This window comes from Chiloscyllium punctatum, chromosome 30 (assembly GCF_047496795.1).
Source record: "Chiloscyllium punctatum isolate Juve2018m chromosome 30, sChiPun1.3, whole genome shotgun sequence".
Lineage (NCBI taxonomy): Eukaryota > Metazoa > Chordata > Chondrichthyes > Orectolobiformes > Hemiscylliidae > Chiloscyllium > Chiloscyllium punctatum.
Window position 1 is genome coordinate 43,156,725 of NC_092768.1, and position 11,235 is coordinate 43,167,959.

Genomic DNA, 11,235 nt, shown 5'->3' on the forward strand with positions numbered 1-11,235 from the left:
TCCAACATAATGTTGAAAAATATGTTTCCCTGGCACCCTTAATCTTGGATGTGATTTCAACCTGAAGTCACTAATCTGATTGAAGAGAGTTTTGCAAAGCTGCAGCTAGACATTGTAGAAAGTCGAGGCAAATTGGTTTTAAAAACTGCTTCCAGTTTCACAATCAAAGATTGTAAGTTGCTTTTATTCGCGTTGACATCAAATTCGGACGAGTGTTTGAAAAGAAAGTTGGAACTTTCCTTCCTCTTTTTCCGCGAATCAGGAGGCAGCCTGAAGGAAACAGGGGCGGGGCGCGTCCTTTGAAGGGATACATGCAGATAAGCAGTGCAGGCGCAGCCGTGGGTGGTATTTGAGTAAAACGGGAGTCCTGGAGACATTCGGTGATCCATTTGAAGAATGAAGCTGATCGACAGGCAGGGCAGGTTGAGTAAGTGAATGTTCGATGTTGCAAAAGTGAGTGAGTGTGAGAGTGAGAGGGAGCGGCTGTTGTGGGGTGTGAGCGAGTGTGAGCGCTGAGCATACTTACCTGGCAGGGGAGCTGACATGATCAGTGCGGTGGCGCTCCCAGGATGAGGCTATCCCATTGCACTTTGGGTGTGCGGACGCCTGCGATGTCCCCAAATGCGGGATACTCGACTGCAAAATTTGTGGTAGTGGGGGACTGCGTTCGCGCTCTCCCCTGATATACAAACTAATGGCAGAATCTAAATTGCACTTTTTCTGTAGGCAGTGCTGTTATACTGCAGCTTGCCGTCTCACGGCTCCGTTAACTTCCCTCTCCAAGCAAGATCCGTCCTAACTTTAAAACCGTTAGGCGGCCCCCATACCTCTGCTGCATATATGACCATTTCCCTCTATTGCCTCACGATATCTCTCTCCATGCTCCTTAAACACCTTCCCTCTTAACTGCTCTCAGTCACCATCTGCTCCATGTCTTACCACCATTTGCTGCTTCGTCAACCTACCAAGCAAGGGCATCAACACCCTGAGCGACAAAGTGCAAAATCCAGCCCACCTCACGCCTGGGGGGAGCAATCTTCCGCCTTCGGACCCTCCAACCACACAGCATCAATGTTGACTTCAGCCGTTTCCTCATCTTCCACCCCCACCTCATCTCAGACGCGCCCCTCCACTTGACTTGTCCCACCTGTCCATTTTCCTTCCCACCTATCCACTCCACACTCCACACTGACCTATCCCCATCAGTGCTCCCCAACCCCCACCCACTTGCATGTACCTATCACCTTCACAGCAAGCTTCCCCCAGCTCCACAACCACCTCCAGTCCAATTACCGCTTTCGCTCTGCTCCAAGTCTCCAGTCTGCTCCAATTCAGCTCTCAGCCATTATGTACTGATACAGGCCTCAGCCATTCTGTACTGACCCAGGCCTCGAATCCTGTCCCATCCAGCTCTCAGCCATTCTGTCCTGACGCAGGCCTCTAATTCGCACCCCCCCATCCAGCTCTCAGCCATTCTGTCCTGATACAGGCCTCTAATCCTCTCCAGTCCAGCTCTCAGCCATCCTGTATGGATACAATCCTCTAATCCGCCCCCATCCAGCTCTCAGCCATTCTGAACAGATACTGGCCTCTAATCCACTCCAATCCAACTTTCTGCAATTCTGTACTGATTCAGGCCTCTAATGCAGACTCATCCAGCTCTCAGCCATTCTGTACTGACACAGCCCTCTAATCCGCCTCCATCCAGCTCTCAGCCATTCTGTACTGATCCAGGCCTCTAATCCTGTCCCATCCAGCTCTCAGCCATCCTGTACTGATCCAGGCCTCTAATCCACTCCAATCCAGCTCTCAGTCATCCTGTGCTCATCCGGGCCTCGAATCAGCTCCAATCCAGCTCTCAGCCATTCAAGGCTGTTGCATCTCTCCATCGGCTCTTCTTCAGCTCTCAGCTGCTCCACACTGATCCAGGCCTCTGGCTCACTCTGTTTTGCCTCAAAGCTGCTGTGCACTGATCCAGGCCTCTGGCTCACTCTATCCTTCCTTACAGCTGCTGCACACTAATCCAGGCCACCAGCCAATTCTGTTCTGCCTCTCAGCCTCTCCACACCACACTAGGCCTCCAGAACACTGTGTGCTGGCTCACAGCTGCTCCACACTAATCCAGGCCTCCAGCCTACTCTGTTCTGCCTCTCAGCCTCACCACACCACTCTAGGCCTCCAGCCCAATGTGTGCTGGCTCACAGCTGCCCTGCACTGATCCAGGTCTCCAGCCCACTTTGTTCTGCCGCACAGCTGCTCCGCAGTAATCCAGGTATCCTAATTTAATCTTGTCCCATTTGTCAGCACTTGGCCCTTATCCCTCTGAACCCTTCCTATTCATTTCGCCATTCAGATGCCTTTCGCATGTTGTAATTGTACCAACCTCCATCACTTCCTCTGGTAGCTCATTGCGTCCACGCAGCACCCCTCTGTGTGCAATAGTTGCCCCCTAGATCCCTTTGAAATCTTTCCCTTCTCACCCGAAACCTATGCCCTTTAAATTTGGAATCCTTTACCCCAGGGAAAGCAGCAGGTAAATCAGATACGGAAGAAAAGGACGATTACATTTTAATCACAGGCCAGTTTATTTTACACAGAGGGTGGCGAGTGCTCGGAATGTGCAGCCAGACGAGGCGGTGGTCTCAGTTTCGTGTCTCGTCCAACATAATGTTGAAAAATATGTTTCCCTGGCACCCTTAATCTTGGATGTGATTTCAACCTGAAGTCACTAATCTGATTGAAGAGAGTTTTGCAAAGCTGCAGCTAGACATTGTAGAAAGTCGAGGCAAATTGGTTTTAAAAACTGCTTCCAGTTTCACAATCAAAGATTGTAAGTTGCTTTTATTCGCGTTGACATCAAATTCGGACGAGTGTTTGAAAAGAAAGTTGGAACTTTCCTTCCTCTTTTTCCGCGAATCAGGAGGCAGCCTGAAGGAAACAGGGGCGGGGCGCGTCCTTTGAAGGGATACATGCAGATAAGCAGTGCAGGCGCAGCCGTGGGTGGTATTTGAGTAAAACGGGAGTCCTGGAGACATTCGGTGATCCATTTGAAGAATGAAGCTGATCGACAGGCAGGGCAGGTTGAGTAAGTGAATGTTCGATGTTGCAAAAGTGAGTGAGTGTGAGAGTGAGAGGGAGCGGCTGTTGTGGGGTGTGAGCGAGTGTGAGCGCTGAGCATACTTACCTGGCAGGGGAGCTGACATGATCAGTGCGGTGGCGCTCCCAGGATGAGGCTATCCCATTGCACTTTGGGTGTGCGGACGCCTGCGATGTCCCCAAATGCGGGATACTCGACTGCAAAATTTGTGGTAGTGGGGGACTGCGTTCGCGCTCTCCCCTGATATACAAACTAATGGCAGAATCTAAATTGCACTTTTTCTGTAGGCAGTGCTGTTATACTGCAGCTTGCCGTCTCACGGCTCCGTTAACTTCCCTCTCCAAGCAAGATCCGTCCTAACTTTAAAACCGTTAGGCGGCCCCCATACCTCTGCTGCATATATGACCATTTCCCTCTATTGCCTCACGATATCTCTCTCCATGCTCCTTAAACACCTTCCCTCTTAACTGCTCTCAGTCACCATCTGCTCCATGTCTTACCACCATTTGCTGCTTCGTCAACCTACCAAGCAAGGGCATCAACACCCTGAGCGACAAAGTGCAAAATCCAGCCCACCTCACGCCTGGGGGGAGCAATCTTCCGCCTTCGGACCCTCCAACCACACAGCATCAATGTTGACTTCAGCCGTTTCCTCATCTTCCACCCCCACCTCATCTCAGACGCGCCCCTCCACTTGACTTGTCCCACCTGTCCATTTTCCTTCCCACCTATCCACTCCACACTCCACACTGACCTATCCCCATCAGTGCTCCCCAACCCCCACCCACTTGCATGTACCTATCACCTTCACAGCAAGCTTCCCCCAGCTCCACAACCACCTCCAGTCCAATTACCGCTTTCGCTCTGCTCCAAGTCTCCAGTCTGCTCCAATTCAGCTCTCAGCCATTATGTACTGATACAGGCCTCAGCCATTCTGTACTGACCCAGGCCTCGAATCCTGTCCCATCCAGCTCTCAGCCATTCTGTCCTGACGCAGGCCTCTAATTCGCACCCCCCCATCCAGCTCTCAGCCATTCTGTCCTGATACAGGCCTCTAATCCTCTCCAGTCCAGCTCTCAGCCATCCTGTATGGATACAATCCTCTAATCCGCCCCCATCCAGCTCTCAGCCATTCTGAACAGATACTGGCCTCTAATCCACTCCAATCCAACTTTCTGCAATTCTGTACTGATTCAGGCCTCTAATGCAGACTCATCCAGCTCTCAGCCATTCTGTACTGACACAGCCCTCTAATCCGCCTCCATCCAGCTCTCAGCCATTCTGTACTGATCCAGGCCTCTAATCCTGTCCCATCCAGCTCTCAGCCATCCTGTACTGATCCAGGCCTCTAATCCACTCCAATCCAGCTCTCAGTCATCCTGTGCTCATCCGGGCCTCGAATCAGCTCCAATCCAGCTCTCAGCCATTCAAGGCTGTTGCATCTCTCCATCGGCTCTTCTTCAGCTCTCAGCTGCTCCACACTGATCCAGGCCTCTGGCTCACTCTGTTTTGCCTCAAAGCTGCTGTGCACTGATCCAGGCCTCTGGCTCACTCTATCCTTCCTTACAGCTGCTGCACACTAATCCAGGCCACCAGCCAATTCTGTTCTGCCTCTCAGCCTCTCCACACCACACTAGGCCTCCAGAACACTGTGTGCTGGCTCACAGCTGCTCCACACTAATCCAGGCCTCCAGCCTACTCTGTTCTGCCTCTCAGCCTCACCACACCACTCTAGGCCTCCAGCCCAATGTGTGCTGGCTCACAGCTGCCCTGCACTGATCCAGGTCTCCAGCCCACTTTGTTCTGCCGCACAGCTGCTCCGCAGTAATCCAGGTATCCTAATTTAATCTTGTCCCATTTGTCAGCACTTGGCCCTTATCCCTCTGAACCCTTCCTATTCATTTCGCCATTCAGATGCCTTTCGCATGTTGTAATTGTACCAACCTCCATCACTTCCTCTGGTAGCTCATTGCGTCCACGCAGCACCCCTCTGTGTGCAATAGTTGCCCCCTAGATCCCTTTGAAATCTCTCCCTTCTCACCCGAAACCTATGCCCTTTAAATTTGGAATCCTTTACCCCAGGGAAAGCAGCAGGTAAATCAGACGCGGAAGAAAAGGACGATTACATTTTAATCACAGGCCAGTTTATTTTACACAGAGGGTGGTGAGTGCTCGGAATGTGCAGCCAGACGAGGCGGTGGTCTCAGTTTCGTGTCTCGTCCAACATAATGTTGAAAAATATGTTTCCCTGGCACCCTTAATCTTGTATGTGATTTCAACCTGAAGTCACTAATCTGATTGAAGAGAGTTTTGCAAAGCTGCAGCTAGACATTGTAGAAAGTCGAGGCAAATTGGTTTTAAAAACTGCTTCCAGTTTCACAATCAAAGATTGTAAGTTGCTTTTATTCGCGTTGACATCAAATTCGGACGAGTGTTTGAAAAGAAAGTTGGAACTTTCCTTCCTCTTTTTCCGCGAATCAGGAGGCAGCCTGAAGGAAACAGGGGCGGGGCGCGTCCTTTGAAGGGATACATGCAGATAAGCAGTGCAGGCGCAGCCGTGGGTGGTATTTGAGTAAAACGGGAGTCCTGGAGACATTCGGTGATCCATTTGAAGAATGAAGCTGATCGACAGGCAGGGCAGGTTGAGTAAGTGAATGTTCGATGTTGCAAAAGTGAGTGAGTGTGAGAGTGAGAGGGAGCGGCTGTTGTGGGGTGTGAGCGAGTGTGAGCGCTGAGCATACTTACCTGGCAGGGGAGCTAACATGATCAGTGCGGTGGCGCTCCCAGGATGAGGCTATCCCATTGCACTTTGGGTGTGCTGACGCCTGCGATGTCCCCAAATGCGGGATACTCGACTGCAAAATTTGTGGTAGTGGGGGACTGCGTTCGCGCTCTCCCCTGATATACAAACTAATGGCAGAATCTAAATTGCACTTTTTCTGTAGGCAGTGCTGTTATACTGCAGCTTGCCTTCTCACGGCTCCGTTAACTTCCCTCTCCAAGCAAGATCCGTCCTAACTTTAAAACCGTTAGGCGGCCCCCATACCTCTGCTGCATATATGACCATTTCCCTCTATTGCCTCACGATATCTCTCTACATGCTCCTTAAACACCTTCCCTCTTAACTGCTCTCAGTCACCATCTGCTCCATGTCTTACCACCATTTGCTGCTTCGTCAACCTACCAAGCAAGGGCATCAACACCCTGAGCGACAAAGTGCAAAATCCAGCCCACCTCACGCCTGGGGGGAGCAATCTTCCGCCTTCGGACCCTCCAACCACACAGCATCAATGTTGACTTCAGCCGTTTCCTCATCTTCCACCCCCACCTCATCTCAGACGCGCCCCTCCACTTGACTTGTCCCACCTGTCCATTTTCCTTCCCACCTATCCACTCCACACTCCACACTGACCTATCCCCATCAATGCTCCCCAACCCCCACCCACTTGCATGTACCTATCACCTTCACAGCAAGCTTCCCCCAGCTCCACAACCACCTCCAGTCCAATTACCGCTTTCGCTCTGCTCCAAGTCTCCAGTCTGCTCCAATTCAGCTCTCAGCCATTCTGTACTGACCCAGGCCTCGAATCCTGTCCCATCCAGCTCTCAGCCATTCTGTCCTGACGCAGGCCTCTAATTCGCTCCCCCCCATCCAGCTCTCAGCCATTCTGTCCTGATACAGGTCTCTAATCCTCTCCAGTCCAGCTCTCAGCCATCCTGTATGGATACAATCCTCTAATCCGCCCCCATCCAGCTCTCAGCCATTCTGAACAGATACTGGCCTCTAATCCACTCCAATCCAACTTTCTGCAATTCTGTACTGATTCAGGCCTCTAATGCAGACTCATCCAGCTCTCAGCCATTCTGTACTGACACAGCCCTCTAATCCGCCTCCATCCAGCTCTCAGCCATTCTGTACTGATCCAGGCCTCTAATCCTGTCCCATCCAGCTCTCAGCCATCCTGTACTGATCCAGGCCTATAATCCGCTCCAATCCAGCTCTCAGTCATCCTGTGCTCATCCGGGCCTCGAATCAGCTCCAATCCAGCTCTCAGCCATTCAAGGCTGTTGCATCTCTCCATCGGCTCTTCTTCAGCTCTCAGCTGCTCCACACTGATCCAGGCCTCTGGCTCACTCTGTTTTGCCTCAAAGCTGCTGTGCACTGATCCAGGCCTCTGGCTCACTCTATTCTTCCTTACAGCTGCTGCACACTAATCCAGGCCACCAGCCAATTCTGTTCTGCCTCTCAGCCTCTCCACACCACACTAGGCCTCCAGAACACTGTGTGCTGGCTCACAGCTGCTCCACACTAATCCAGGCCTCCAGCCTACTCTGTTCTGCCTCTCAGCCTCACCACACCACTCTAGGCCTCCAGCCCAATGTGTGCTGGCTCACAGCTGCCCTGCACTGATCCAGGTCTCCAGCCCACTTTGTTCTGCCGCACAGCTGCTCCGCAGTAATCCAGGTATCCTAATTTAATCTTGTCCCATTTGTCAGCACTTGGCCCTTATCCCTCTGAACCCTTCCTATTCATTTCGCCATTCAGATGCCTTTCGCATGTTGTAATTGTACCAACCTCCATCACTTCCTCTGGTAGCTCATTGCGTCCACGCAGCACCCCTCTGTGTGCAATAGTTGCCCCCTAGATCCCTTTGAAATCTCTCCCTTCTCACCCGAAACCTATGCCCTTTAAATTTGGAATCCTTTACCCCAGGGAAAGCAGCAGGTAAATCAGACGCGGAAGAAAAGGACGATTACATTTTAATCACAGGCCAGTTTATTTTACACAGAGGGTGGTGAGTGCTCGGAATGTGCAGCCAGACGAGGCGGTGGTCTCAGTTTCGTGTCTCGTCCAACATAATGTTGAAAAATATGTTTCCCTGGCACCCTTAATCTTGTATGTGATTTCAACCTGAAGTCACTAATCTGATTGAAGAGAGATTTGCAAAGCTGCAGCTAGACATTGTAGAAAGTCGAGGCAAATTGGTTTTAAAAACTGCTTCCAGTTTCACAATCAAAGATTGTAAGTTGCTTTTATTCGCGTTGACATCAAATTCGGACGAGTGTTTGAAAAGAAAGTTGGAACTTTCCTTCCTCTTTTTCCGCGAATCAGGAGGCAGCCTGAAGGAAACAGGGGCGGGGCGCGTCCTTTGAAGGGATACATGCAGATAAGCAGTGCAGGCGCAGCCGTGGGTGGTATTTGAGTAAAACGGGAGTCCTGGAGACATTCGGTGATCCATTTGAAGAATGAAGCTGATCGACAGGCAGGGCAGGTTGAGTAAGTGAATGTCCGATGTTGCAAAAGTGAGTGAGTGTGAGAGTGAGAGGGAGCGGCTGTTGTGGGGTGTGAGCGAGTGTGAGCGCTGAGCATACTTACCTGGCAGGGGAGCTGACATGATCAGTGCGGTGGCGCTCCCAGGATGAGGCTATCCCATTGCACTTTGGGTGTGCGGACGCCTGCGATGTCCCCAAATGCGGGATACTTGACTGCAAAATTTGTGGTAGTGGGGGACTGCGTTCGCGCTCTCCCCTGATATACAAACTAATGGCAGAATCTAAATTGCACTTTTTCTGTAGGCAGTGCTGTTATACTGCAGCTTGCCTTCTCACGGCTCCGTTAACTTCCCTCTCCAAGCAAGATCCGTCCTAACTTTAAAACCGTTAGGCGGCCCCCATACCTCTGCTGCATATATGACCATTTCCCTCTATTGCCTCACGATATCTCTCTCCATGCTCCTTAAACACCTTCCCTCTTAACTGCTCTCAGTCACCATCTGCTCCATGTCTTACCACCATTTGCTGCTTCGTCAACCTACCAAGCAAGGGCATCAACACCCTGAGCGACAAAGTGCAAAATCCAGCCCACCTCACGCCTGGGGGGAGCAATCTTCCGCCTTCGGACCCTCCAACCACACAGCATCAATGTTGACTTCAGCCGTTTCCTCATCTTCCACCCCCACCTCATCTCAGACGCGCCCCTCCACTTGACTTGTCCCACCTGTCCATTTTCCTTCCCACCTATCCACTCCACACTCCACACTGACCTATCCCCATCAGTGCTCCCCAACCCCCACCCACTTGCATGTACCTATCACCTTCACAGCAAGCTTCCCCCAGCTCCACAACCACCTCCAGTCCAATTACCGCTTTCGCTCTGCTCCAAGTCTCCAGTCTGCTCCAATTCAGCTCTCAGCCATTATGTACTGATACAGGCCTCAGCCATTCTGTACTGACCCAGGCCTCGAATCCTGTCCCATCCAGCTCTCAGCCATTCTGTCCTGACGCAGGCCTCTAATCCTCTCCAGTCCAGCTCTCAGCCATCCTGTATGGATACAATCCTCTAATCCGCCCCCATCCAGCTCTCAGCCATTCTGAACAGATACTGGCCTCTAATCCACTCCAATCCAACTTTCTGCAATTCTGTACTGATTCAGGCCTCTAATGCAGACTCATCCAGCTCTCAGCCATTCTGTACTGACACAGCCCTCTAATCCGCCTCCATCCAGCTCTCAGCCATTCTGTACTGATCCAGGCCTCTAATCCTGTCCCATCCAGCTCTCAGCCATCCTGTACTGATCCAGGCCTCTAATCCACTCCAATCCAGCTCTCAGTCATCCTGTGCTCATCCGGGCCTCGAATCAGCTCCAATCCAGCTCTCAGCCATTCAAGGCTGTTGCATCTCTCCATCGGCTCTTCTTCAGCTCTCAGCTGCTCCACACTGATCCAGGCCTCTGGCTCACTCTGTTTTGCCTCAAAGCTGCTGTGCACTGATCCAGGCCTCTGGCTCACTCTATCCTTCCTTACAGCTGCTGCACACTAATCCAGGCCACCAGCCAATTCTGTTCTGCCTCTCAGCCTCTCCACACCACACTAGGCCTCCAGAACACTGTGTGCTGGCTCACAGCTGCTCCACACTAATCCAGGCCTCCAGCCTACTCTGTTCTGCCTCTCAGCCTCACCACACCACTCTAGGCCTCCAGCCCAATGTGTGCTGGCTCACAGCTGCCCTGCACTGATCCAGGTCTCCAGCCCACTTTGTTCTGCCGCACAGCTGCTCCGCAGTAATCCAGGTATCCTAATTTAATCTTGTCCCATTTGTCAGCACTTGGCCCTTATCCCTCTGAACCCTTCCTATTCATTTCGCCATTCAGATGCCTTTCGCATGTTGTAATTGTACCAACCTCCATCACTTCCTCTGGTAGCTCATTGCGTCCACGCAGCACCCCTCTGTGTGCAATAGTTGCCCCCTAGATCCCTTTGAAATCTCTCCCTTCTCACCCGAAACCTATGCCCTTTAAATTTGGAATCCTTTACCCCAGGGAAAGCAGCAGGTAAATCAGACGCGGAAGAAAAGGACGATTACATTTTAATCACAGGCCAGTTTATTTTACACAGAGGGTGGTGAGTGCTCGGAATGTGCAGCCAGACGAGGCGGTGGTCTCAGTTTCGTGTCTCGTCCAACATAATGTTGAAAAATATGTTTCCCTGGCACCCTTAATCTTGTATGTGATTTCAACCTGAAGTCACTAATCTGATTGAAGAGAGATTTGCAAAGCTGCAGCTAGACATTGTAGAAAGTCGAGGCAAATTGGTTTTAAAAACTGCTTCCAGTTTCACAATCAAAGATTGTAAGTTGCTTTTATTCGCGTTGACATCAAATTCGGACGAGTGTTTGAAAAGAAAGTTGGAACTTTCCTTCCTCTTTTTCCGCGAATCAGGAGGCAGCCTGAAGGAAACAGGGGCGGGGCGCGTCCTTTGAAGGGATACATGCAGATAAGCAGTGCAGGCGCAGCCGTGGGTGGTATTTGAGTAAAACGGGAGTCCTGGAGACATTCGGTGATCCATTTGAAGAATGAAGCTGATCGACAGGCAGGGCAGGTTGAGTAAGTGAATGTTCGATGTTGCAAAAGTGAGTGAGTGTGAGAGTGAGAGGGAGCGGCTGTTGTGGGGTGTGAGCGAGTGTGAGCGCTGAGCATACTTACCTGGCAGGGGAGCTGACATGATCAGTGCGGTGGCGCTCCCAGGATGAGGCTATCCCATTGCACTTTGGGTGTGCGGACGCCTGCGATGTCCCCAAATGCGGGATACTCGACTGCAAAATTTGTGGTAGTGGGGGACTGCGTTCGCGCTCTCCCCTG

General features: G+C 51.4%; 5 non-coding genes across 5 annotated transcripts; all 5 read left to right on the forward strand.

The window, feature by feature from the left end:
• The first annotated feature begins 518 nt into the window (after window positions 1-518).
• Window positions 519-682, forward strand: LOC140455730 (U1 spliceosomal RNA). Its single transcript, XR_011952993.1, has one exon. It is a non-coding gene; the product is annotated as a U1 spliceosomal RNA (small nuclear RNA).
• A 2,494-nt stretch (window positions 683-3,176) lies between these two features.
• LOC140455731 (U1 spliceosomal RNA) lies at window positions 3,177-3,340 on the forward strand. Its single transcript, XR_011952994.1, has one exon. It is a non-coding gene; the product is annotated as a U1 spliceosomal RNA (small nuclear RNA).
• A 2,494-nt stretch (window positions 3,341-5,834) lies between these two features.
• Window positions 5,835-5,998, forward strand: LOC140455720 (U1 spliceosomal RNA). The gene has a single exon (XR_011952984.1). It is a non-coding gene; the product is annotated as a U1 spliceosomal RNA (small nuclear RNA).
• Window positions 5,999-8,466: 2,468 nt separating this feature from the next.
• LOC140455740 (U1 spliceosomal RNA) lies at window positions 8,467-8,630 on the forward strand. The gene has a single exon (XR_011953003.1). It is a non-coding gene; the product is annotated as a U1 spliceosomal RNA (small nuclear RNA).
• Window positions 8,631-11,071: 2,441 nt separating this feature from the next.
• On the forward strand, window positions 11,072-11,235 carry LOC140455732 (U1 spliceosomal RNA). The gene has a single exon (XR_011952995.1). It is a non-coding gene; the product is annotated as a U1 spliceosomal RNA (small nuclear RNA).